At 42.5% G+C, this 22,549-nt stretch overlaps 1 protein-coding gene across 3 annotated transcripts in view; it reads left to right on the top strand.

Moving 5' to 3' along the window:
* Nucleotides 1-9,883: 9,883 nt before the first annotated feature.
* CSNK2A1 (casein kinase 2 alpha 1) overlaps nt 9,884-22,549 on the top strand; it is a 49,654-nt gene continuing 36,988 nt past the window's right edge. For 2 of the 3 annotated variants that reach the window (XM_033094656.1, XM_033094655.1), the window contains exon 1: nt 9,884-10,017. The gene's annotated coding sequence lies outside the window, so the exon portion shown is untranslated. Of the gene's footprint in view, nt 10,018-10,095; nt 10,218-22,549 lie in introns of those variants that run through there. The other variant, XM_033094657.1, reaches the window with a different exon arrangement.

The raw sequence follows: 22,549 nt of genomic DNA, 5'->3' as shown, positions 1-22,549 counted from the left end.
CCAATATTTAGTGTCTTAAAACAACTTTTTTTTCCCCTGTTATATGAGTGGGGGACATTGGAAAGGATCAGTTGGCCTGTGATTATTGGAAAGCTCAGTGACTTTTCTCCGTTGGCTGGGGGCACCAACATGTGGCTTTTCCACCGTGGCAGTCCAGGGCAGTTGACCTGTCATGTTCATTACCTGCACCCCACCCATTATCTGTTTCAAGCAGCCAGCTCAATGACCATCATTCCTATCTTTCCAGCTCACTCTCTCCAGTATCCAAACTCTGAAAATCCTTCAAGCCCCACTGGAACCTCTGATCCATTTAGCCTACCACCTTTTCCCTCGTGTCCTCACCTCCTTCCTCACGGATTAAAGCCCGGGGGGCATTATTATGCCCCAAGATGCCTGCACTGCACACTCCTGAGAGCCTCCTGCCCCTCTCTGGCTAAACAGACGCCACGCGTCTTTTCCTCTGTGCTTGCTCCCCTGCAGTGGGACATGGCTGGAGAACAAACAACACACCACCTGTGGACTGGTCTCACTTTACTCACCTGTTGGCTAGCCTCACTAAGGTCTTCAGTACTGCCTGACAGTTACACTACAGCTCCCTCGCTTCATTCATTCTCCCCAGGAATTCCTTCCTATCTTCTCCTCACGACTCCATCACCTTCTCCCCCATTCTCACTCTTAGCAACTGACCACCTTGTTTCCTATTTCATAGGGGAAATTGTAGCAATGAACAACACTTCCGCAATCTTCCTCTACACAGCTACCCATCCACTCTCACGGGTACCCATTTATAAATACTACGCCTTCTCTTCTGTGTCCATGGACCAACTGTCTGTGCCCCACGCCATGGTCAAACCCTCCTCCACTTGTGTATAGATCCCATCTTTCTCTCTCTTCTCCTTCGAGCATCATCATTTCCAATTTACAGGATCGTTCGCATCAACATAAAAATAGGCTAATATTTCTGCACTTAAGTAACTTCTCTTGACCCCACTTGGCTTTTCACCTATGACCCCATCCTCAGTCCTACAGCAAAACCCCTCAAAAAGTTGTCTGGGGCTGGCCCGGTGGCTCAGGTGGTTGGAGCTCCGTGCTCCTAACGCCGAGGGCTGCCGGTTCGATTCCCACATGGGCCAGTGGGCTCTCAACCACAAGGTTGCCGGTTCAACTACTCGAGTTCCACAAGGGATGGTGGGCTGCGCCCCCTGCAACTAACAATGGTGACTGGACCTGGAGCTGAGCTGTGCCCTCCACAACTAAGACCGAAAGGACAACAACTTGACTTGGAAAAAAGTCCTGGAAGTACACGCTGTTCCCCAATAAAGTCCTGTTACCCTTTCCCAATAAAATCTTTTAAAAAAAAAAAAACTATAAAAAAGTTGTCTGTACTCACTGCCTCAGTGTAGTGCATACTTGCTCTCTTTCCATTACAAAAGGTACAAAACTAGTACAAAGAATGCCCAAATACAAATCATGAAGACTTGACCATGTTTGCTCTACCATTCTCTCGCTCTTCCCTCCTCCTGAACTCTTTTACAGTAATTTACATACATGAGTCCCTTTATCTCTAAAAACCAGTATTTCCTAAAAGCAAGGACATTCTCTTACAATAACCAAAATCAGGAATTTTTACCTTGATACAGTACTATTATCTAATCTACAGACCTTATTCCAATTTCCCCAACTGTCCCACTAATATCCTTTAGAGTAAGTGCAAATCATTTCTTCCTGGTGCAGAATCTCACATCACATTTAGTTCTTGTGTCGCTTTAGTCTCCTTAACCTAGAACGGCTCCTCAGCCTTTCTTTGTCTTTCATGACCCCAACCGTTTTGAAGAGTTCAGGCCAGTTATTTTGTAGAAATATCCCTCAGTTCGGGTTTGTGTAATGTTTCCTCGTGAATCAGTTAAGCAGTTTTGGCAGAAATGCCCCTATGGATGTTATGTCCTTCTCAACGCATCACATCAGGAAGGACGTGGTGTCAGTTTCCCCCGTTACTGATGCTCATTTTGATGGCCTGGTTGGTGTGTCTGCCGGGTTTCTCCATTGCACAATTACTATTTTACCCGTTGTAATGAATAAGTATCTTGTGAGGAGATATTCTAAGACTATGCAACTATCCTGTTTCTCTTCCAATTTTAATCCATTATTGATTGCAGCATCCATTAATGAGTCTTTCCTGAAACAATGATTACTGTGGTGGTTGCCAAAGGGTGATGCTTCTAATTCTTACTCTCCTAGATTTATTAGTTGACTTCCTCCTCTTAAAAAGAGCTTTCCTTTCCCTTTCTGTCTTTTTGTCTTCCGGTCCTTCTGTATATATGTATTTAATTCTTCTCCTACTGTCTTCATCCCACGCCAATCAAGCTTTTGCTCCCACCAGTCCACCTAAACTCTTTCCTGCCAAAGTAACGATGCCCTCTGCTTTGCTCAATCAGTTCTCGGTTCTCATCTTCTCGATCTCTCAGCAGCATTTGACACAGATTATCAACTCTCCCCGCCTTGAAATGTTTTCCTGACTTGGTTCCCAGGATACACCTCACTGGCTGCTTATCCTCGGGCTCCTGTGTTTGGTTCCTTGTCTCTTCATGTTGGAGGCTCAGTCCTTCATCCTCTCCCCTTCTCCATCTATGCTCACTCCCTTGGAGACCTCACCCAGTCTCGTGGCGTTAAAAACCATTTCTACAATGAGGGCTCCTGTATTAGTATACTCGGGCGGCCAGAACAAGACACCGCACACTGGATGGCTTAAAAACAGAGAGTTCTTTTTCATTTCTCCAGTTCTGGAAGCTGAAAGTCCAAGATGAAGGTGCCAGCAGGGTTGGTTTCTGGTGAGAACTCTCTTCCTGGCTTGCAGCATCCTCCCTGTGTCCTCACGTGACCTTTCCTGGAGAGAGAGAGAGAGAGAGAGATAGAGAGAGAGAGAGAGAGAGAGAGAGAGAGGGCTCTGATGTTGTTCCTCTTCTTATAAGGACACAAGTCCTATCCAATCAAGGCCCCACCTATGACCACAGTTAACGTAATCACACACACCCCCAAACACCCTATCACCAGATACAGTCACATTGGGGGCTAGGACTTCAACATAAGAATTTTGAGAAGACACAATTCAGTCTATAACAACTACAGCCTGGACGTCTCTCCTGGGCTCAGATTCATGCATGCAACTTCTAACTAGGTGTCTCCACTTGGAAGTCTGATGGGTGACTCAAATTTAACAGGTCCCAAATGGAACCGCTAATTCCTCCCTTTTTTCCCCGAAAAAGTTCTCCTCCGATAGCCTTCCTCGTCTCCATCAAGGGCAAATGCCTTCTTTCAGTTCCTCTCGCCCAAAATCTTCGAGTTACCTTCAATTCCTTTCTTTCTCAAACACCTCATACTCAACCTGTCCTTTGGCTTTACTTTCAAAATAACCCCAACGTCAGAGTTGCAAGTCTAACTTTGGTTCAAACCATCGCCGTCTTTGGTCTGGATTGAGGCACTAGCCTCTTACTTGGTCTCCTTGCTTCAGCCCGCATTCCCATTCCACTTATTCTACACTGTCATGCGGGGCGGCCTGCGGGGTCTCTGGTCCCACTCCCCACACAAGAACGCAGGACATGGTGAGGCCAAAAAGGAACACCCACGGAGCCATAGGTAGGGGAGTCACACCACTATATTCTCGCTGGCGGCTGGACTGGAGACACAGGAACCAGGAGCCACACAATTCCCAACCCTCACTGCTCCACTTGCAGGCTCAGCCACCATCTTCTTGCTAGCCCCCCTTTTTTGCTAGCCGAGCCACGGCAGTTATATTCATGGCCAATGGCTCACTGGTTACAGCTGACGGCCAACTAGCCACAGCTGATGGCCATTTGATCACAGTCGACGGCCATTTACTACCTGAGCCAGCACCTTTCTATGTGAGGCCGAGAGCCTGGAAACTGCTTTTTGGGGCACTGTCCCCACATACACCCAGCAGCTAGATCTAGTTCCTATAGAAATGCAAAGCTGGTCGTGTCCGCCCTCTGGTCACAATGCCCTCACGTCACTCGAGCAGAAGCCAGAGTCCTCACAATGACCCACAAGGCTGTGCATGATCTAGCTCCAGGGAGCCGCACGGTATCCTCTTCTCTCGCTTCCTCAGCTCGGCCAGCCTATCTGCTGGGCGTTCCTCAAACCCACCAGGCATGAGTCTACTTCACAGCCTTTGCCCACTCTGTTCCCTGCGCTTGGAACAATCTTCTCCCATATGCCTCGGGGCTTCCTGCCTCACCTTTTCCAGGTGTTTGCTCAAGAATCACCTTCCCAGGGAGGCGTCCATTGATTACACCATTTGAAATTTCACCAAAGCACTCCTTTCTCCTCCCTTCCCTGCTTTATTTTCCTCTATAGCGCTCATCACCATCTGACATACCATACATGTCTCCCCAAGACATGAGGTCATAAGGACAGGGACTTCGTTTTGTTCACAGTTGCACCCCCAGGAATAATCACTCACACTGCTTGTACCCTTGCTATATGTTATCATATTTTTAAGGGCTTTACTGTATCACTCATTTAATCCTGACAAGATCCCTAGGAGGTGGGTATAGCAGTTAGATATTGCTAGAATAATGTTGCCTAACAAACCATCCCAAACGTCTGTGGCTTATAGCAGCGAACATTGATTTCTCTCTCTCTCATCTGCAGTCACTTGGGGTTTGGCTGATTCTGGCTGGGCTCTGCGGGGCTTGGCTCCACGTCACGTCGGCTACATGTGTCTTTCATTCTTCTGGACCAGTCTGATGCTGGGGATTTGAATAGGAGCTACTGCTTCCCTAAATTGACACAGAGCATTCTCTTCCTACCTTTTTAGGTTCCTGTCATTCAAAAGAGATAGAGTTTGTGGAAAAAAAAAAACAATTTAAAATTTAATGCAAACTAACCCCAAAATGCAAAACTATTCTCAGCCCAGACTTTCCTACAGCAATTTTGATTGGGATTCTTTTTCAAAAGATGCAATGCACCCATGAGAGCCCCACCCTTACGGCAGAGGTGGAAATTCCAAAGAGAACAACTGAAAACATGAGAGACCTCAGAAGGCCCAGCAACATTGTCGCTTTCATCTACATTCCACTGGTCAAAGCAAATCATATGCAACTACCCCTAGTTGGGGGAAAGAGCGAGTCACTAAACAATAATCTAATTTACTGTCGGATAAGGCGTTCTATATATCCCTTGTCCCTCCTCCTCCCTTTCTGCCAACCAAACTACCTCATTCTCCTTCCTTCTTTCCTTCCTTCCTTCGTTCCTTCTTTCTTTTGTTCCTTCCTTCCTTTGTTCATTCCTTCCTTCCATCCTTCCTTTTTCTTTCTTTCAACAGATGAGGAAATTAAGTTTCAGTGAAGCCAAATAACTTGTCTGTCCAGGGTTATACTGACAGAAAATGATGGAGCTGGAATCCAACCGAGTTGGAGTCAAATTACAAATGTCATGTATGCCAGGCCAAGAGGTGTGGACTTCCCCTGCAGGCGATGCAGTGCCATAGAAAACTCTTGAGCAAGAAAAGAACATGGTGGTTAATACACTTTCCTCCAGTGGCAGTGTGCAGGGAAGGATGCATGGGCGAGGGAGGGAGGAGCGGCCCCCAAGGCAGTCACAAAACTTCAGGCCAGAATTGATAAGGGGCTGGGCCTGGGCAATGTCAAAAAAAAACAGGAAAAAAAAACAGTAAATGTAAAAATCAGCTGGAAAAAGACAGAGGTGAGAGACAAGTTGAAAAACATTTTTAAAAGACCTATTTCTTTATGGAGTGTTAACATAAAAATTCATGTTTGTTGTACAAATATTCAAACAGAAAAATGTGCATAATGCAGACAGAAGTGTTTAAAGTAAAAGTTCCCTCCTCTTCCTCTCTTCAGAGATCAGCTCCATTAATAGTTTGTGGTAAACCCTTCCTGCCTTTATGTAACTATAGAACACATATACAACTACTCATTTTTAATGTTTTTTAAATATGTTCTGACCGAACTTTTGTTTCCTCTCTTGCTTTTTATCACATAACAGCATGACAGGGCCAGCTTTACATGTCAGGATATTAAATTGTCCTCATTCTTTTTAATGGCTTTCCCACTTTACTAGCTGTGTGACCTTGCACAAGTTGTTTAACCTTTCTGATCAGGACATGGTGTGCTTACTTTGTAACTAGGGATAAAAATGTACCTACCACACAGGTCTGTTGTGAGGATTAAATGTGTTAACATACATATATATGGCATGTTGTAGAGTTTTTGACACATACTAAGTGCTCAAAAGATTAACTCTTATCATAGCTAATAGCTCCATACACAGCTATACCATAATTTATTTAACCAGTTCCATACATACGGTCACTTAGTGTGGTATGTTGTTTGCAAACTGATCACAACAATTCCGCCCATCCCTGTACACGCGACTGTTTACATATGACTTGATGATTTTCCCATCAAGAGATGGAGTCTATTTCCCCTCTCTTTGAATCTGAGCCGGCCATGTGATGGGCTTGGATCGACGAAATGCAGTGAACATGATCCTATAGCATTTCTGAGCTTAGGTCTCAAGAGACCTTGCTGCTTTTGTTCTCTTCCTTTTGGAGGCCATCATGTAAGGAAGCCTGAGCTAGCTTGCTGAAGAAGTCATAAGGAGAACCAAGGCACTCAGGTCACAGGCCAAATCCGTGGTCAGACCTGTGAATGAGGCCATATAGAACCACCCAGCTTGCCAACTTGCTAACTGACTGCAAATGGGGGAGTAAGTTCAGGCAAGACCAGGTAGAGCAGAAAAGAGCTGTCCCAGATGAAACATGTCCAAACTGCCAATCTACACAAACATAAGCAAGTAAACATAAGCAAGTAAATCTTAAAAATGATTTAAGCCTCTCTGTTTTGGGGTGATTTGTTAAGCAGCAACAGAAAGCTAACACATTAAGATTCTTAGTGTAATGAGTAAGGCCCATGTTGAAATGCAAGTTCTGTCTCTGGCATGTGACCTTGGGCATGTCCTGTAATCTCACTGAACTTCAGTTTCCTCATCTGTACAATGGGATACTTTTAGTTCCTACTTCCTTAGGCTGATGTGAGGATTAAATGAGATGATGAGCGTTCAGTGTGTGGCACTGTCAACATCTTAACTGTGGTTGTTGCTGTTGTTGTTTGAAAGCAGTCTCACCTGAGAGTTGTGATGCAGGGAGTCAGGAAGATTAAGTGTGAAAGATAACTGAGCTGGTCTTTGGAGCCTTCATAACAAATGGACATTGAAGATTGGGAGCTTCTTGGGACCAGCGACCCCTGGGAGATGGCAGGGGTTGGGTCACAACTGTGTTCTGTATAGTACAAAGGGTTGTATATGTGTGCCTTGGGGCCTTGGTGAGCCCTCTGAATGAGTTCATGGATGGAGGCTGGAATTGGGTGGAAGAATAAAGAATGACACTGTAGGAGGGGCTAAGATCATAGGAAAGGTGTAGAGCTAAGCCTCGGGAAATAACCTCTCCTGCTCTTTTCAAATGAAATCCCAGACCTCATACCCTGGCTTGCATGCCCTGCCCACCTCTCCCACCATTTTTCCTACCTTCTTTCCCTCATTCACAGTGCTTCAGCCATCCTTGGCCTCCTGCTTCAAACTTATCAAGTTCTTTCCTGCCTCAGAACCTTTGTACCTATTGTTCCCTTCTCAGAGCAATCATCTGAACCATTCAGGCTAAAGGTCTCCCCCCTTTTATTCTTTTTCACAGCTACTTATCTTTTTCCTTCATGGCACTTATTGATAGCTGAAATGACTGTTTATTCATTTGTTTACCTGTACATTACTTATTTCTCATTTTACAAGTGAGCCCCATAAGGAACTGGTATCTGTCTTATTCATACCACATCCATAGCACTTCCCCAAAAATAAGACCTAGCCAGATCATCAGCTCTAATGCGTCTTTTGGAGCAAAAATTAATACAAGACCTGGTCTTATTTTAATATAAGACTGGGTCTATAATATAATATAATGTAATATAATATAATACCAGGTCTTATATTAATTTTGCTCCAAAAGACGCATTAGAGCTGATGGTCCGGTTAGGTCTTATTTTTGGGGAAACACGGTAGCACAGTGTCTGGCTCATAGCAAGTGATGAATGGCTATAAATGTGAACAAAGGTGGGGGGAAAGGAGCAATGAGAACCAAAAAGACATGGTTTAAGAGCTAAGTGGAAGGCCAGTCATTCCCTGAAAGAGGGCTTCACAGAAACCTTGGCATCATCTCATCCAACCTCCTCAGTCCATAGGTGAGGAAACAAAGGACCAGAGAGGAGGATTGACCAGCCTGAGGGTACCCAGAGAGCCATTGCTGTGGATTCCCAGCCTATTGGGATCAAATGCCACATACCTGTCTGACAGATGAGGCCCAGAACAGGTCAAGGCCACTTCCCTGAGGCTATCACTGTATGCCTGCAGCTGCCATTACCCTCCATCCTAGGGAGGGCAGGGAGGAAATTGTCTCTTTGGGAGCAGAGGTGCCAGTCAGCTGACAAACTGCCAGAGGAGGGCTGGAGAGGGTGGGGAGGCCCATCACTGGGCCAGATAGCTACTCTGAGGCAGCGTGGGGATAATAGCTGGTACCAAAATAACCCAGCTCCTCACCCTTGTTCCAGCCCTCACACTTCCTCCGGCCCATCAGAGGTGAGGCTAACATTTGAATTCCTCTCAGTAACACTTAACAACACCAGCATTTAGCAGGGCCTGCAGGGGACAGGGTGATCATCAGACCCAGCCCTGCCCACTGGGGGCTCACAATCTGATGAAGGAGGCAGGCTAGGGACCAGTCAAGCTGCTGAATGACGGTGCCTAGGTCTGGGGAGCTCAAGGGAGAAAAGATGCCCCAGAGGAAAGGACCCCTGAATTATTTTGATGGACATATAGAAGTTAGCCAGTCCAGGAAGTAATGGTAACAGAAAGAACCGCCCGTGCGAAGGCAGGGAGGCAACACGGATAAATTTCAGAAATGATTTGCGGTGTTAGTGGATGGGGGAGCATCAGGAATTTGAGAGGGGAGGTGCAGAATAGGAAGTAAGAATGAGGTGGGTGGATTGTCCAAATATGTAGGAACTTGGATGTCAAGAGCAGAGCTTGAGCTATCTTTGGTGCGTGAACAAAGGAGAGCTTTGGGAGATTTTTAAACAAGAAGACGCCATGATCAGGTTTGCACGGTAGAAAGTGCCCTATGGCTGCTTCGGGGAGGTTGCCCTGGCAAGGATCGGGCGGGGGCAGACAGAAGGGAGAAAACACTATTCTGGATGGGCAGCTCTAGATAGGGCTTCTGTAGGAGGCAGGAATTGGGTCTCAGTCTCTAGAGGGCGAGTATCGTCACCTCCTCAACTCCTGTGCCTCACCACTTCCGGCGTCCAACTTTCGTTCGCTTGCTCCGAACTCCAAGTTTGAGCAGGAAAAAAAATGTGCTGCTGGAACCCTAACCCTAGACTAGGGGTCCGAGCAGGAGACTTCAACTCCCAAAATGCTTCGCTCCACCTGCAGGTCGCGCATGCTTCTTTTCAAGAATGGCGGGCCGGCTTGTAGACTGATGGGACTCGTCAGCTGGGTGAAGTGCGGGAAACCTAGGGACCGCCATCTTAGCTTGGTTCAAACCAATTGTACACTTAGGGAAAGGTTCATGTTCTCTCTCTCATCAGTTCTTAAATGTACTAAAATAAAACGCGCTTAATTATTACAAGTCGCTTTATTATGCTTTACGTCGAGAACTCCTTCCATTTTGCGCCCTAGTCCGGAAACGAAACCCAAGGCTGCAATAGAATATCCCAGCATGGCCGCACTCAGCGCGATTCCGCTAGGGGCGGAGTCTGAAGTGGTCCCGCCCGCCTCCTGGCAGGAGTGGGTTTCCGCTTCCGGCAGCGGAGGCTGCAGCCTCGCTCTGGTCCCTGCGGCTGGCGGCCGAGCTGTGTGTCTCCTCCTCCGCCGCCGCCATATTGTCTGTGTGAGGAGAGGGGAGAGCGGCCGCTGCCGCTGCTGCTTCCACCACAGGTACCGTGGGAGCCGCCAGGCGAGGTCGTTGGGGGTTGAGGAGTGGCCCAGGATAAGGTAGCCGGGCGCGGCCGCCCCCTGTGCTTCCATCAGACTCTGAGCGGCCCGTCGCTTTCCCCTGCCCCCCCTCTACACACACACCAGCCGAGGCCCCTGCAGCCCATCGGGGAGGCCAGGGGCCACCCCCCAACTCGAGGCAGGTAGCGAAGCTTAGGGGCAGGAGCTGATGAGAGGGTGGGAACTGGCTCGCGAGTCCAGCTTATTAGGTTAGGGAAGAGGGCTGCACTGGGGCGGGGACAAGGGGGCAACTTGGAGGAGGGGGTCGCCAGAGGGGGAAGGGAGCTTGAGGGGTGGGGCCGCAGGGGGATGCTGGGGGCCTGTGCATAGGGGAGTGGTGCCTGCTGGGTAGGGTGGGGTGAACCCTCTCGCGGAGCAGAGCAGCTGGAGTGGGGGGCATTCTAAGGGTCCCTGTGGGCGAGGCTGGACTTCCCACCTGCAGACTGGGGTGCAAGGTGGAGGGAACCCCGGGCGAGGTCGCTGAGGAGAAAGGCGGAGGGGACCACGAAGTAGGGCAGAACGAGTTGGAGTTAAGGGTTAGTTGGGATCCTGTGTGGAAGAAGAGAGATTTGTAGAATTAAAGGTTGGCTAAGAGTGTACATATTAGTTTGTGACCTTTTGAAAGAGTAGGACTTTTCGTTTTTGGTTTTTTTGCAGCGTTGGAACATTTCAAGCCTAGGCAGGTGATGGGTGGAGCTTCTGTAGTTTGTTTTTGGAAAGCAAAGTCAGGGTCAAAAGAAGTTGCATCTTGGCTGTTGCTGTTGTGGGCAGGAAACAGTTCGGAACGGGAGGTGGCAAATTAATTTGAAAAGACTGGATTACCTTTCAACTGCTGAATTCTATGTGAAGGGTGTGAGGGGAGATGAAATGAAGTGAAAAGAAAGCTAGAAAGGGAAGATTTTTTTCCTAAGAGTTGGGAGACCCTATTCCACCTAAGGGGTGGCCCAGTGGTAAAGAATGAGACTGCCTGAGTTCTCATATATCAGTTCTACTACTACAGTAGTTGTGTGACCTAACCTCTGTAAACCTCAGTTTTCCTGTCTGTAAAATGGGGGTGATAATTTGCCCTAGCTCATAGGTTTATGTTGCGTATACTTTGTGTCAGGTGCTTACCACAGTGCCTGGCAGGTAGTAAGTGCTCAATAAATCTTACCTGTCACTATAATTAACAGGGACTAGCTGGTATATTTGAGGTTCTTTTGTTCTTATGGTCAAGAATCGGACAGTAGGCAAGGCTTCAGAATATGATCTTTGTAGTTGTTGGCAGTGTTTTGTTTTGTTATAAGCCATTTGGCTTAATTGGCTTGGCGGACCTTGGGCGGAAAGATCGGGGCCATATCGTTTTTAAAAGTTCACCTGCAGTTTTACCTGGGTCGGTTTGTTCTTCTGTGACTTTGAGAGGGTGGGAACTGGCTCGTTTCTTTTCATTTCTTTTGAAAAAAATGTATGACTTGAAGGAACAAAAGGATTGGAAGTTTACTTAGATTGATTTATTAACTGATTACAAAGTTAGTTCACTCTGGAGCAACTTTCGTTTTGGAAAAAAATGCCTACTTATATGTCTTCTTGTGCTGAATACAGTAGAGGAGAGAAGCACACATTTAAGGGGGAGCAATGGGTCACTTTCTGCATAATGGGTTAATTGCCTTGCTGTTTGGGGATGAAACCATTGGCAGCTTCTTTTCCACATTGTATTTTTAAGCTCTCCTGTCGCCTTGGTGAGTCCTTGATTTTACTATTGTCTCTATCTCTGAACATACACCTTTACTTCACATATTCTTTTAGAGAAAGAAATTTCTTTAGAAACCGAGTTTAAAGCCTTACACAGGGTTTGGGTTTCTAGTAGGCAGAATGACCTCCCCCCACCATCTCTTAAAAAAGATGTCTGTACTCTAATCTCCAGAATCTTTAAATATGTTACGTGGTGAAAAGGACTTTGCAGATGTAATTAGGGTTAAGAATCTTAAAATAGGAAAATTGTCCTGGATTTTGTGGGTAGGCCCAATCGAATCACATGAGCCCTTAACAGCAGAGAACTTTCTCCAGCCGGGCGTTGAGAGATAGAGCAGAAGAGAAAATCAGAGATTCAAATCATGAGAGGGACTTCATTTGCTGTTGCTAGAGGGGCCACATGGAAAGCATGAGAAGGAATGTGGGCGGCCTCTAGTGGTAAAGACCAGCCCCAGCTGACAGCCAGCAAGGTAATGGGGAACTCAGTCCTACAACCAGGAGGAATTGAATTTGGCCAACAGCCTGAATGAGCTTCTTCCCCAGAGTTTCCAGCAAGGAATACACCTTGGATTTGGCCTTGTGAGACCCTAAGCAGAAGACATAGCCAAGCCCACCCAACTTCTGACCTGCAGAAACAGTGAAATAATAAATTTGTTGTTTTAAGCCACTACGTTTGTGGTAATTTATTATGGCAGCAATAGAACACTAGTGTAGATTTTGGTACCAGGCGTGGGGTACTGTTAACTAAAAATGTGGAAGTGGCAGTGGATGCCAGAAAAATTTTTAGGAGTATGATAGAAAAGGACTAGAACAGATTGTTAGTAGAAATATGGATGTTAATGACTGTTAGTGAGGGCTCAGGTGGGAGTGAGGTATTCATTGGAAACTGGAGGAAAGAAGATCCTTGTTACACAGTGAGAATAAGCTTAGAATTGTGTCCTGTGGTTATGTGGAAAAGACAACTTATAAGTGATAAACTAGGAGGTGTGGTTGAGATTTACAGGCAAAGTCTTGAAGACGCGCCTGATTTATTGATGTGAGTCTAACTAATGGAGTGAACCCTTTTGTAAAATTCATGTAAAGCCTCCTGAGTTCTTGATTTTAACTAGCAGAAACAAAACTAGCTTGGATTGAAAGAACTGGGAGTTAAAGAGTGCTGTCAAACCCCCCAAATTCTACTGGCAGGAAGCAGGATGGTAAAACTACTCAAGTGTAAATGTTCTGCTTTTTGTTTAAAAAAAAAAAAGTGACTCAGTGGAACCAAGGTCCCCTGAGAAAGTGGAGCTAAAAGCCACAGGATTTTTCCCTGGCTTTGAAAATTGAAATGGAATGGAGTTTCCTTAGATTTTGAAACTGCTTTGGACCCACAGATCTGTTTTCCCTTACATTTTCCCTGTTTGGGCTTGAATGTCTAGATAACTGTTGCCCTATGCCTGTGTCCCATCGTTACATGTTGAGAGCAGATACCTTTATTTATTTATTTATTTATTTATTTATTTATTTATTTATTTATTTATTTATTTTTAGGAATTGTACTCCAGGGATTGTAGCCTCATCCACACCTGATTTAGATGATGAGAGTTGGGACTTTGATGAGCTTTAGATGAGATATTTGGACTTCGAGTTGGGAAGCCAGAGGGTGGGCTATGGAAAATAGAATTACACCCCCGTCCCCAAAGATTTCTGTACCCTAATCCCTGGAATCTGAATTAACAGTTATGTGGTGAAGGGACTTTGCAGATAGGAAATTACCCTATTGCAGATTATCCTGCATTTTCTGGGTGGGTCCAGTCTAGTCACATGAAAGCCCAGAATTTTCTCCAGCTGGAGTCGGACATTGAAGCATGAGAGGGATTCAACCTACCATTACTAAAGGGGGGGGGGGCCTCATAGAAAGCATAAGAAGGAATGTGGGCAGCCCTAGCTGACAGCCAGCAAGGAATTGGGGACCTCAGTCCTACAACCCAAAGGAACTAAATCAGTCAACAGTCTCAATGAGCTTGGAAGCAGATTTCTCCCATTTTCCGACAAGGAACACAGCCCTGTGGACATGTTGAGTTTTGGCCTTGCGGAGATCCTAAGTAGAGAACCAATCCACCTAAACTCACCTGACTTCTGACCTATAAAAATTAAGACAATAAATTTGTATTGTTTTATGTTTGTGGTAATTTGTTATGGCAACAATAGAAAAGTAATAGAAAGGCTTCGCTGGTTTTATTTAAGAATCTTTGGGGGATTCTTTTCTAGAGAACAAAGTCAGCAAAAATTACTGTGTAAAGGGATTTGGTCCTGGAAGACTTTGCAGAACAATGGTGTTGAGTAGAACCTATGCCTCTTCCTAGATGTTTCAATATTGTGTTACTTATATGAGATTCGAAGGGGTTAGATGACCAGCGTAGTAAAAGGTATATTCTAGACCTACAGGCCATTTTAGCAGGATTTTTATAAATAGATGATTCTTCCATGCCTATAATAAAAGTCTTAGATAAATGACATAATTTCTTCATTAATTTTTATTGGCTGAATAAAGCAGTGAATTTATGTGACAACCTTTTAAAGACTTATTTCCAATTTTTTGAGGAGATAGAAAGGGGTGATGTGTTTTTATGAATTGACACACACACACACACACAGACACACACACACACAGGTCTGTTCTTTCACACTTCCCATCCCAACCCACAGGTATTGTAAGGTCTTTTCTCCCTGTCGTTGTCATTTGAGGTGAGTCAGATTTGGGAATCATAATTGCAGAATGGAGTTCTAGCTTTTAAGAAAAGCTGTTTTTGTTCTTCAACAGTATCCTATTGATTAGATTCATAAAATGTGGACTCCCAGCTTTAGTGAGGGAGATTTCAGAGGGTGGAGGAAATGAGACTTTCTTTTTGACTTAGTTACCTGATTAGAAGGATGGTTACAAAAGTAGAGCATTTCAGGGTATGAACAATTTTTGAGGTTATCTGTTTGACTTGGTGGTTTAGAATAAAGGAAATTGGGCCACATGAAGGTTAAGTGGCTCAACTCTCTCAGCCCTAGGGCTGGTCTAGAATCCTGGTCCAGGCAGTGGAGGTTAATGGCTTTAGAACAGCGAGTCCTCAGTAACGTCCTTTCTTTAGAAGGTTGATGCGATGCCATAGCAATTTCACTCCTTTATATCAATTAGCCTGTGGTAAAATTGGTTTCATTATGTGTTTCACTTAAACTTGCAGAACCTATAGACGACTTTAAGTGAGGACTTACTGGATATTCCCTGTGCACCCCTGACTTACCCTTTTTCTAGATTTTACCTTGGACAGATGACCTCTCTGCCTCAATTTCCTCATGTGGGCCATTATAAGTATTGAGATAATGCGTGTAACAGGTTTAGCCCAGTATCTAACACTGTGCCCAAAATATGTTAACTGTTATAACCTTTATAATTGTTTTGATAACTATATTGTAACTTTTGCATAAATATTGCAGTACAATGAACAATTTGTGCAAAGTTCAGAGATTGAGAACTGATATACTTAGGCATTAGATTTGGTAAGGACTTAGCATTTTCAGGTAATGATGCTTGTGATACTTGATTTAAAATGAGAAACTGGATTTGATCCTTGGTCTATCAACAATTCATTGGGTGACCTGAGCCAAGTTTGTTTCACAAGAGTATTAGTGTGTTCATACACCTAAATTTCTTTGAACTCCTAAAATGATAATTTCAAAAGGAGTGTATCATTTAGTTGTTTCTTAATAGAGAGAAATCTAGGCCAGCTAGCTTTTCAAATGAAGGAATTCCTCTAGAATTATTAAGGAAAAGGAACTACAATTGGCAGTTTTTCTTAAATATTTAGTATGTTCCAGGGTAGATAGATACCAGCAGACTTAGTCGTTGACCAAACATTTTTTTTCACATTATAGAAGTCAAGGATTGAGTCCTTTTAAAAGTTTAAGGTGAATGAATTCACAGTATCGTGCTAGGAGTGGAATTTCACTGGTTTCTACCTATTTTGTGTTTTAGACATAAGAAACCTACTTAGCAACAGTTGCTATGGTGGGCAAACTTTTTTACATTAGTATTTTATTAGTATTTACATTAGTGATGATACTATTTTATTGTATAAAAATATTGTTACCTGAAGTGAGGGTTTTAGGGTTAATTACCAGGGTATACTTAGAATAATCTTTTATAATTTTATGCATGTCACATCTTAAATACCTTTATGTTGGCCACTTTTTTCTTTTTACACTTTCTGGTCTTGTGGATATTTCCGACCGGTTTTTATTAGCCAGATAACATTTTAATCTGCTTGGAAAAGGAAACACTTGAAATTTATCTGAGGTTATGGCTAATGCGTTAATGGGCATTTCTCAGTTTAGTCATATCATTAACATTGTACAAAATTTAAGAAAGCAACCCTGTTAAAAATGAATGGGTAAATTGTTATCCTACAAAATGGAATCACGTAGTATGGGAAAGGACAGAGTAGCCATTTTGGGCTATTGAATTTATAACCAGTCAAAAGATGTTATTCATTCAACGGACCCTGAATGCTTAGTACATTTTAGGTAGGTGCTGTGCTAGGGATCGCTAGATTGTCCCTGTTCTCAAGCTTAAAACTGAGGACATTTTGTAATAATGCATATATCGTTCTACAACTGAGTAGTTTTCTGAGGTGTTTTCTTATGAAAACCTCTATTGGCTTTGTATCTCAGGTACAGTTTCTGAAACAGCTACAGAAAATTCCATTTTAATAGAATTCTTTAACTGACATTGCTGGCGGGGATAGTTGGAAAGAATTCCAACCTTGGAGTCAGACAGACCGAGTTTGAGGACAGTTACCTTTCTCAAGCCTAGGTTTTGTCATCTCAACAATTGAGATAACGATTACCTCGGACAACTTATTTGTTCATCTCTGTTTCTTCATCTGTAAAATGGGGTTTTGTACTGACCCCAGTGTTCTTGTGAAGATTAATAACTAAAAACAGCAGATAATGTTATCTCAGGGTTGCTGTGAGGATTAAAGGAGGTAATTTATGAAATGCTGGGTGCCTGGCTAATAGGAGTTTCTTCCCTTTCCTGTCAGTGAAGACGGTGTTCATTGTCAGGGCTGCTCCTCTTTGTTCTTTATTTTCATTTTCTGCTGCCAGGAGTTCTTATTAATAAAGCCTTTTGACTGGTACTTTCTGCTTCTTGTATGGCCTCCGGGGTGGGTGAGGTGCTCAATTGCTGCTGTTTAGGGATGGGTCCGTATGTAACTCAAGCCCTGTGTAGATTGCCTCGGTTACTCATGTCAGTGCAGATTGCCAGAGTGGGTATCTAATCTTGGTGAATAGAGGGTTGTCTTGCTTCTTAGGTAGAGAAGTGAATCATCCCATCCCAGACTTGGGGAGAGTTCAGGGTTTGCTCACCTACAGACTTGTGAACCTGCATCAGAGATCTTATTTCCCAGTTGTCCTTTGATCATAGTTTAGGAATTACTTGTGTATTGTGTATTAGGGATATGTTTCAAGAACTTTTTCCTGCATTAACATCTTTATGTCCTCTACTTAGGTGATGCACTAAATTGCTTTCTTGTTTGCTCTGTATTCTTAAATTATAGACCCCATAGGTCTAGAGCAAGAACCTGTCTTTATCAGTATTTTAAAGTAGTTAAGTGTTCTGAGTATTTATGACTATATAGCATGAATACAAATAGCCATCTATCTTGGAGTTTTTCTTCCATCTTTTAAAATCTTGTTTTTATACCGTGTGGCCTGATGGTCAGCCCATTCAAATAAGAGAATAGTGAAGACTCCAGATTATTGAAACTCACATCTCCCACCCCTCACCTTGCCTCCAAATTTAAAGCAATCCATTTCATTGTATTATTTATGATAGGCTGTTATTGAATCAGTGTGCAGAATTAGGGAAATAAGGTTGAATTAGTGAAAATAACCTATTTAGGTCTTATTAGGTTCAGGTCCTATTTAGGTCTTGAATCCTTGGGTTCAGATCTGGCTTCTGTAATTTAGTAATCCTGTGCTTTGGGCAGGTCATTTAGCCTCTGGTCCTGTTTGTTTCTAAAATGGGAGTGTATATCTCATACCATGGCTGGCTTATAAAAGGCATTCAAATGATGGCAATAATTATTACATACATCGTAAATGCTGGATTATACTTTAGATTACTCTAGGTTTCAAATGAAGTTTTTTATCTTTTGGTTCCAGAGGATTGTGGCCACTGGAATAAATTTTCAGATTGTGACTTTATTTTGCTTGTGTTGCCTTGTAAAAAGATATAGATGATGATGTCTTTGCCCATCATTTATTGTATTCTATATTATTGGGGACAATACTGGACTTCAAACTTACGTCAGGTGTTTGAGGTAGAACTGTATTAATTCAAATCAAGCTGCTTGGGTTTTCTTATAGTACTTCCCTTTATTGGAAGACCTCTCACTGTTGCAGTGTTATTTATGTAACATTGACACTCTGATTCCTTTTCTAGCTTAAAGGTAGAGAAATAAAATTGACACAGAGGACCCAAATGCTAATGTCTTTTGTTATTCCATACTTGCTGGTTTGTTTTATGAAAATGCTTGAGTGTATTGCCTTTTAAAGCAAGAATGTTGTAAATTTTGCAGTTGGGAATAAAAACAGAATGCCCAGTGTGATATGATAGGATTATAATGTCTTAAATAATCCGGTAAATTTACCTAAGCAGTAACTTAATGAGTTATCAAGTCTTATTGTGAATATTTATATTCCGAACTCAGCCCCTTAACAGGACCAGAAAAAACTTATACTATTGGCCTTGAACAGTTTTCTTGCTTACTCCGTGTACACCTGGAGTCTTGGGATTTGAAGGTCAGAATGGGTTAGGGGAGCTGTCAAGGAGCTAATAGTTAACCATTTTAACCTGGATCATTTTCCCCAATTGAAAAAAAAACACTTTTTATATGGCATTAGTTTGATAGATGAGAGAGAATATTGTTGGCTGTGGTTACCGCCTTAAGTTGAAACAGGAAAGGAGAGGAAAAATATAACTTCATTTAATGTTGCATTCATTTTTACCACTAACTTTTACTTTTCTTTTGGCTTATTCTTCCAAGCTACGGTTAGGAGGTTTAGTTTGTGTTTATTGTTTTTGGGGTTTTTTTTTTGTGCCAGTCACCTCTAAATAGATGATCTCCCAGAAGAAATGGTTGCTCATTAGTGATGCATCTGGACTGGAAAGCTGCAAAGATAATTGCATTGCTCTCAAAATAAGGGGAGTTATGAAATAGTTTTCTTAACCTACTGCATGGATTTTGACTATTTGGCTTGTGATCTCTACAGGTTATTTACACCAAAAATTTTCAACCAGTGCACTACCATATCAGGAGGAGTTGCAGATGTGCAGGTGCTGGTCCCTCAGCCCTCTGGTCATTGTGGAGGGTACAGGGCATCCAAGCCAGTGACCTTAGGTCTGAAAGTCTTGATTGTTAATCCCAGTGTGCCATACAAATATTTTCTATTTGTATTTTGACTTTTTAAAACGCTGTAAGCACTAATTTAGAAAGTTCAGTAATGATATCTTAACAGTTTTAAGACTCAGGAGGCCACCAATCTTAAAATAATCTTGGCTTTAAATTTAGAAAAGACAAGTATCTCTCTGACCCTTGAGTGATTCTCTTTCCACATATAATTCAAGAGATATACTTAAAAATGTAAGACTCTAAATGATGTAAGTTCGGATAGTTGTGGAGAAATTTAAATTCTTATTTTTTAAGCAGTAATGTGAAGCAAAAATAAAGTTCCCTTGTGTAAAACCGTTGTCCTCGCCTGACTGACTCTGAATGCCACTGTATCTTTTCTGAAGCTGACATTTTGTTAATCATTCATCAAGCTTGAATCTCATGCTGGAACATAAATTGAAGCCTAGGATACATTGTTTTCTCCTTCAGGAAAGAATGGGATATACTTAGTTTGAGAAACTTAATTGTTTAATATTTATGTAAGTTATCGAGTTAACCTTTTAAAATGGTATTTTACAGTGTCAAAAAATGTATGTTTCCTTTTATCTAACTCAGCTATTCTTAATTCTGCTGGGGTTTATAGATTCCTCTAAGCCTGTAATAAAAGCTACAGACCTTTTCTTCAAAAAAACAAGAAAGAAACCTGCAAATGCCATCTTGTGTATACTTTCAGGGAGTTCATGGACTTCTGATCTCACTGATGAACTCCATTTTCAGTGTCATAATTTGTATTGTTCAAATAATAGTTTCCCCATTTCATTATTTTTTTAATACTGTAACACTTGCCTGATTTGTCAGTTGTCATAGTATTATTCTTTCAGCAAGGATTTCTGGACCACCTTCTATATGTCGGCTTCTGTGGTAGACTCCTGAGGATACACTGCTCTCTGCCCTTGGAGCTTTGTAGCTAGAGATGGACGTGGAAACAGTCCAGTGGCAGTGCTAGATGGAAGAGGCAGGCAGAAAGTGCTGTTGGAGTACAAAGAAAGGGGTCTTAACCATTAGAACTTTTCTGTAAAGCCTTGGTCAGTTCTGTATTTCTTAATTGGCAAAAGGCATATTGTGAACTGCTCCAAGGTTTTAAGTTCTAATTGAACTAGTAATGGAAACTAAATCAAGGAGCAGGTAGTCTCAAAATGGGAGCTTACGTGCTTGTGACTGCATGTGGTAATGCTGAACATTTTCTTTGCCCGAGTTTTTCCCCACTTAGCCTTTTTAAATACGTGGTTTTAATTAATTAATTATTTTACAAATTCCCATACAAAGAGCAGGGATTGCTTAACTCAAATACCCACAGGATAAATGAGTTGTCCGGGTTTATCTGTGTCATCTCCAGGGGGTAGGTTTTAGAGCCCATTGTTGGATAATCACAGTTCAGTAGATAGGAGTAATTTTTGTCAGTGTGAATACCAGACAGACAGACCTACCTACCTTTTCTGCTTCCTTCTTTTGAGAAACTGAAGGTTAATTTTTATTTTATTTTTTTAATGTTGGCAACAAACTCACATGTTAAAATAATTTATTACCAAAAAAACACATAATTCAACTTAATACCTGATTTACTTGCTAAAAACACTCGTGTGAAAAACTTGTACAAGAATGTTCACGGGAGCATTATTCATAATGGCTGAAAAGTGGAAACAACCCAAATGTCCATCAGCTGATGAACAAAATGTGGTATATCCTTACAGTGGGTTTAGCCATAAAAAAATGAATTAACTGCGCTGCAAATAAAACTGCAACATGGATGAACCTCGGAACCATGCTAAATGAAAAAAGCCAGACACAGAAGGTCACATATTACATGATTTCATTTATATGAAATGTCTAGGGTAGGCAAATCCATCGAGACAGAAAGCAGATTAGTGGTTGGGAGGAGGGCAGGGAGTGTTAGGATGACTGCTGTGGGATATTGGGTTACTTGTTTGGGTGATGGAAGTGTTCTGGAATCAGATAGTGGTGGTGATTGCACACTGTGAATATACTAAAAACCACTGAATTGTGTACTTTTATATGGTGAATTTTGTTACACGGTTTTTACCTCAATTTTAAATGGGGGACGGGCAGACTATGTGAGCCAAATAGGACATGTGCAGAGGGTGCCAAAAAAATATATACACATTTTAAGAAAGGAAAAAGTGTATAAAAATTGTAATACAATGAATGACGCAAGCATTCATTTGGTTAACATCATCTTTTGAGCGAACGTCATACTACACGTTGCTACCGTAATTCAATTCAACTTTGAAAAGTAATATATAGATAACATCTCTTAAATTAATGTGTGCATTTTTTTGGCACCCCCGGTATGTTTGCTAGAGCAGAATGATTAGGCTGTGGATCTAAACAGACTACTTTTAAATCACCACCTTTTTGTGATATTGTAGAGATTACTCAGATTTGCCTTTGGTAAAATGGGAAAGATATTACTGAGGTCTTGGACTTGTTTGGTTTAAAAGTGACCAATGTAAATCCTAAGAAGCAGTGACTGACCCACCATATGCATTCACAGACCTTTGTAATTGGAAGCCAGCCAGTATTTGCTATCCTTGGTTCCAGCCTATTTTTTAGTGTTGGTAAGTTTAGGACAACCCACCCTATTAGTTAATGCTTATCCATCACCCATAGGAAGTATGGTTGTCTTCTGTGTAGTCTACCTCCATGACAGTAAAGGAGGGAGTGAAAGGGGGTATTAATCCATATATTCTGCAGTTTCCTCACTAATCAGATAGGTTAAATGACAGATCAAAGCTCATATTTGTTCTTAGTGGTTCCAAGGTTCACGTCTTTCAGTAATAGAGTACTGACCTGTTTCTGTAACTCTAGCAAGGATTGCTGGGCACTGTGCTCATCACATGTAAATTACACAGCTTCAGGAAAGCTTATGGCCTCAAAGAAACCAGTGGTTTCCCATCTCATTGGGAAGTAATAGTATGACCGTTTTCCCTCTGCTGTTCGTGATGGGTGTGATAACATTTGTGTGTAAGACCAAAGAGCGTCTTTAAAATCAGCTACAGATCAGCTATCCATGATACAGCCAAACTGCTTTTCCTAATTTTGAACAGGAGATGGTCTCTATGTAAGAAGGTTAATTTTGGCCAAAATATTGTCTGCTACTACTGTCTTGGTATTAGGTTCTTCGAACATTTATGGAGCACCATGCTAGGCGCTGTGATAAATGCAGGGCATATACCAGGAGAAATCAGGGTCCAAATAGGTCTTGAATTCATAATCTACTGAGAGAGAAGTATATAAACAAAACACGT

This window comes from Rhinolophus ferrumequinum, chromosome 23 (genome assembly GCF_004115265.2).
Source record: "Rhinolophus ferrumequinum isolate MPI-CBG mRhiFer1 chromosome 23, mRhiFer1_v1.p, whole genome shotgun sequence".
NCBI classification, from domain to species: domain Eukaryota; kingdom Metazoa; phylum Chordata; class Mammalia; order Chiroptera; family Rhinolophidae; genus Rhinolophus; species Rhinolophus ferrumequinum.
This window is presented reverse-complemented; position numbering and strand designations above follow the sequence as displayed.